The sequence below is a fragment of the Manacus vitellinus genome, unplaced genomic scaffold, assembly GCF_001715985.3.
Source record: "Manacus vitellinus isolate BGI_N305 unplaced genomic scaffold, ASM171598v3 scaffold_12_pilon, whole genome shotgun sequence".
Lineage (NCBI taxonomy): Eukaryota > Metazoa > Chordata > Aves > Passeriformes > Pipridae > Manacus > Manacus vitellinus.
The window spans coordinates 11,864,717-11,870,808 of NW_021938949.1; positions in this window are offsets into that span (position 1 = coordinate 11,864,717).

Here is a 6,092-nt window from a genome sequence, read left to right on the forward strand (position 1 = left end):
CACCCTATTATGTCTTATTCTTTCAAGCAGAAGGAAATTAGAAGGAACTAGAAAGTAGCAAATATCCCCAGGCAAGATTTGCAAGACCCTGAAGAAAACGAAGAAGCACATCTGTTGCTCTTCTTCTCTTGTGATATGGAGAACAAAACTGATACAATACACCTAAAAAGGGGTCATGTAAGGAGAAAGGAAACTAAGTAAGTTGTCAAACACTTGAGAGAGCTGTATCATTATATTTTCTCCAAGACCAAATCTCTCTGATCTATCTTAAATCAATGAAGTTCATGCTCCTGGCTTTAGGAGAAGATGCAAAACTAAGGATTTCAGCGGCTATATATGCTTTTTTTATATGCTTGCTTGTGGAGCAAGTGAATATGAGGGATTCTTGAGTTGTGAAGTATGTGTGAAACCACTTACTGGATGTTAGTCATAGATTCTGACATTTAGTCTAATGATTAAAGAAAAAATTACAGTGAATAAGATTAATAAGACATAAGGAATTAGAATTTTCTTAGTTTTGTTAGGTAAAGAATTATTCTAAATGAAGGTCTGGGTTATATTCACCAGAACTAGAGCCAGAGTTTGGATATTTGAGAGACAGTGGCTTAAATAATTTTTTTAAAAAGCACACAAACCAAGGGAGATCAGAAAGGTTCTTCAGGATTGTAAGCAAATTCACAAGGAAGGCACAGCTCACAGGTAACAGCTCAGAGATGTCTCTAATGGCTGAATAAAACGAACCTGATGAGACAGGAAGATGCAGAATTGGGCTCTTCTCTCTCCACACAAGAGTAAAACATAGTTTGTGAATTGTCTAACACATGCTACAGAAAAGTCAGCACTGAATGACCTTGTGGGACAATTCTGCACTGAGGGCACAGGGTCAGCAGTTGTGATCTAAGGACCTCATACGGGAAAAGGTGGCAGGAGAGGTGCCTCTCACTTCCATCAGTGCTGCTGTGTCCCACACAGGCTCTCAGTCTTGAGGAACCACAGCTGGGAAAGATGGAATCCCTGGATGTCATGGCCTCTCGGTGGGACATTTCAGAGGAAGAAAGACTGCATAACAATGGTGATGTTCCTACAGTAATTGCCCAGCTTAACTTGGAGAGAACCCCTTCACATCAGCACCTTATGGTCAGCTTCATAATCAAAACTGGCTTAGTGGAGGGCTGTTCCCATTCTGGACCCTACTGTCTTTGTACAGGTCAGAGAGAGGAGTTCTTGGAATTGCCCTTGATTTTCCCTAATGCTGAGCACTGCAGCGTTCACACTGAGGCTTCGTCGTCCAGATTACACCATCATCATCCTCACTCTGGGGAGGATCTACAACAATCTGAACCATAAGGTCATAGCCAGTGAGTGCAAATCATTGTCCAGCCTTACCTCATGCTGTATCTTGAACACATGGAAGAGAGCTCAGTTGTCTAAGAGCACATCCATATCTGTAGTCAGGACATTCCAAATGTTTCATTTTCAGAGTTACAAATCGCCCAACATGTAATCAGTGTAACTTGCCTGCTACAGTTTATCTTGCATAATGTAATAAGCATTAACTACCCTTGGTTATTACTATGAAATTGCATTCCTTAACTTGATTTGACACTGCACTAGCTCTCTGCTTCCCTCCCAGCAATAGCACACAGTACAGATAAAGTCTGATGTGGAACAGAAATCTATGTGTTCATATAGATCCAGGCACAGGTATTATTTCCTGTATAAAAAGTAATGAATGCAATAATCACAGACAGCATTCACCACTAGAAAGAACAGAGGCTCATTGACCTAGCAATAAGCCCAAGGCAGGGCTTTATTTCACTAATCATTTTAATGGAGAAAAGAAACCTTGCATGGCACAATGAGGAATAAAAGCTAAATAACCAAGTATGTTTGTGCCCTCACCTTTTATCTTTATGCAACTTCCATTCTGTATTTATTCAGCTGATATTTAAATGGCTGAAGACTATAACAAGGGGAAGCCTTCTAATTGTGTAGGCCATCTTTTCTCTATTGAAAAGCTGAGCTTTTCCAGTATTTTGTCTTTTTTGCTGTAGGAGTATGCTGTAGGTATGCACATCTAAAGTGCAACAGAAACATACCTGAAGACTGAAACTATATTTATACCCAAGTCCACATTTGAGCTGGACCTATACAACAAACATTTTGCTGGAGCACAGTCTCAGTTTTCTGGAGAGATGGTTCTTGCAGCCTGGTAATAGGTGTTAGTACCCAGTGCCCTTGTAGCAATGAATGCAGAAAAAGCAACAGCTTATTTGTGAAACAGTTAATAAATATATTTCCATATATTTAACACACAGTAGGCAGAGCTGGAACCAGTTTTCAAGGACCAGAAGCAGAGATTTTCATCTAATATTTTATATTCTTATTGTAACACCTAGTGCTTGATTTTCAAAGCCTAATTTCCCCCACTCCCACTGTTGCAGGATTAGGAGGCAGGAGTCCTGACTCACTGCTGAAGTGTCTGTGAGTGCTGCTGGAGCATCCTGCCTGGGCATCCCAGTCTCTCCAAGGGAGAGACTTCCACCTTGCTTGGCGAGCTGTCAGTCAGGAATGCTGAAACAGCTGCTCTCCTACGTGGCAAAACTTCCCTGATTTGGGCAAAGGGAAAAAGCATCAGAGGAAGTCAGCTTGAAGAGCACTGTGAGACCACAGTTCTGGGATCACAGGATCAAAGTGTCAAGACATTTATTTAGGCACCTGAAAATGCAAATAGGTGTTTATTAAATGTTTTAGAGTATGTAATTCTGTAATTTTAATTAAAACCCTTGCTTGCCTAAATCCTTTTAGAAATTCTATCTCTTAAGCAGTGAAATATCTCTGAACTTTGGCCTTCATTGCTCCAGAGAGCTGATTTACAAAGATAGCAGCAGCCTACTCATATTTTAAGGAAGATTAGGAAAATGTCAGTGTGGGACAGCAGAGCAGGCAGCTAAGCTGGTGATCACCACTGGGTCAACCAAGTCCTAGAAGCTCCTTACTGTCTTATAAAGAGAAGAAAAAAAGGAAAAGGAAGCAAATAAGGGTAAGTTAGGTCTCTAATGCAGCTACCAGTATGGACAAGTAGCTGTATTCAGGATTAAGCAATTAAATTTATTGAATGTTCATGTTTGATGAAGTACAAGATAAATCTCTTCTGGTTTTATTTAGAGTTTTGTAATGTACACACGAATCAGATTCCTGACCGAGCTTGTTTCAGAGCTGACAATGAGCAGTTAAAGCAGGTCTTTCCTGGACCTTCTCTTATGCCAGAAAGGACAGTCACTTGTACTCCACAATTGCACCAAGCCTCCCCAAGGATAGCAGTACAGCTGGAGTGCAGAAAAGAAAAGAAACACCATTTCTGATTTTAAATGCACAAGAAGATTGGGTGTGGAATGGAGCACATGAATGTGCTTCCTAATGACTGCTGTAGAAAACACCTTAATGCAGCAAATACCTGAGACCAGTGAAACAAAATATTTCCTTTTCATGTCTTTTACTTAAGCCCCTATTAGTTTCTTTCGTGCCTGAGAGTAGGAAGGCTTGGAGAGGGAATTTGTTGCTGTTTTACCACAACCCTATGCCTAAAAAAAGTAGCTAGACTCAGTGTGACGAGAGAGCTGTGAAGAATCTAGTCTTCGTGATGGGGATTTAATGATTCTAGTACTGACAAAAATGAGAATTAAAGGAGGAATCAACCTGCTGACTTTCATAGGCAGTAAAAAACAAGTTTATCTTTCACTGTGTATTGAGCTCGTAGCTATGATAAATTCAATAATGGTCTGGTGGGTGTTTAGTGCTTTATGAAATATATCATTTGGCTTCAAGTAATCATGGTCTTGGGCTATGAAGGTAACAAATAAGACTTCAGACAGCATCTTGTTGCTAAACTCAAATATTCCCAGAAAGATGGTGGGAGACAAGGGGGGAGAACAAGCAAAAAGTGATATTTAAATCAAACAGAGTAAATAATGCAATCACATTATTCCCAGCAATAGCAAACAGTTAAAAGTGATAATGGAAGTTACTGGAGTAAAGCAACAACATATCAAATATAGACAGAAAGCAATTACAAAAGGTATAATAGAAAGCTGAAAGGACAAGGTAGCTGATGTAAAAAGCTCACAAAAGCTCTGTAAACATTCAATGGAGAAAAGTTGCTAATAATAATCCATGAAGGCTCAGGGAATGCTAATCAGGGTAGAGCTGCTCTTCATTTGTATAAGGACACATGGGCCTGTTCCAGGTTTAAATAAATGACTGAATGACAGAGATTAAACTCATTGGTGTTCCTTTAAAAGAAAAAAAAAAAAGAGTTCTGGCACCAGTCAATAATGCACCAGAAATAGATTTACTGGATTTTCAGAGACTTTCAGGGATTTTCTAAAGCCACCAATCCATCTGCAAGGAAAACATGACTTACCACACATAACATGAACCCCACCACTGGGTGTGATTTGAGCCACAATGATGTTGTGCTCAGCTCAGAAAATTTGCTGCCTTTCAGGCTTTTCCACATCACTCATTTCACTGCATCTACCTTTGCAAGAAGCCCAATTTAAATTACTTTCAGACTGGACAAAAATAGAAATACAGATGGTGTACAAAGGAGGGAACACTGAATAGCAGGAAAATTAGACACCAATCATCTCAGGGTTCAATTCCACATTCAGCCTCAGCTTTTCTGGACAAGTCAGTTTAGTCAGAAGTCCAGCAGGATTTTTTAAAGCCACCTTACCTTCAAAATCCTCACTGCTTAGGCTATGAATTCATGTTTCCTTAGCACGGGGCTCAGAAGGGTACTCATTAAAATTTCTAATTCTACAGAGGAACTGTAGAATATCTGAGGAACAAAATTCACATAAAGAACAGCAGCAGGAATCAAACTGCTGCCTCAGATGGGCCATGCTGAAGGCCCACAGTGTTGCTTTGTTGCCTATTTATTTTCACAGTATGGCCATATTTGCTGATAGAAAGCAAAGTCTGTGAGGATAACACCATATACTGAAGTGCTGAATCAGGGGATGGCACATTTGCTGTCAGACCTGACTGACTTCAGCTTCATTTCTTTCTTCCCTTGGTGAGTTAGAGAAGTTGGCAAGGTTCATAGCTGTTCTGCTGAGTAAAAAGTTCCCCTCTCCTGGTAGGAGGTGGGGAACTTCAGTCAGTATATCAGCACATAAAGAAGACTGATTTTAGAGATTTCCCCCTGAAATCCCACACTCCATAGGAAGGGAAGCACTGAGCCTGTTGGTATGTTGGGCACTGCACCCCATTCAGCCCCAAAGAGATCTATAGACCCACTCTCACATTATCTTTTTTCCCCCTAATTCTCTTAAAACAAACAAATTTGATTCATACAACTATGTATCTTGCATTAAATAGTGCAACTCAGCAAATACCGAAATGTAGATTTTAACAATAAACACAACTAAGATGAATTAACTACGAAGAAACTTTTGCTTCTCCACCTTCACTGAGAATACCCATTTCTTTAAGTATTTGTTTTCTTGCTTTGAAGCACATTTGTTTTTTTAAATTGCTCCATCTTTATTTAACATTGTTGCTTATGCATCAAAACCACTTGTTCTTGGAATGTGACACCATCTAATAAAGATGATGCTTCAGAAATTAAGCTGAACTGTCCATAAAGAAATTGCAAAATTCAATGTTAATGGTCCATTTCATTCTTAAACCACAGAACTTTGTGCATCACTGATGAATCAACCAAATATACCTAAAATTCATTGTTGCTTTGGGTAGAAAAAATAAGTAGCATGCAATGCCATCTTTGTCCAGAGAGCCTTACTCTAATTTCCCACAGAATTCAGCCATTTGCCCATATTTAGCTCACCAACCAAAGAATTAATCATTTTTTCACTATTGTGCCTGCAAAAAATGAACAGTAAACACTGAGCCTTGAAAGTTTTCCAGTAAGAGTCAATATATTAGAAATGTTAGTCCCATCCTGCATTTATTCTCTGTATTAACATAAATTAAAGATGCAACAAGCAGCTTTAACGGACATTTTCAACAGGAAATATCAAAAAGACCAGTCCAACTCACTTCCTGCACGTGGCTGTGGGGATTTC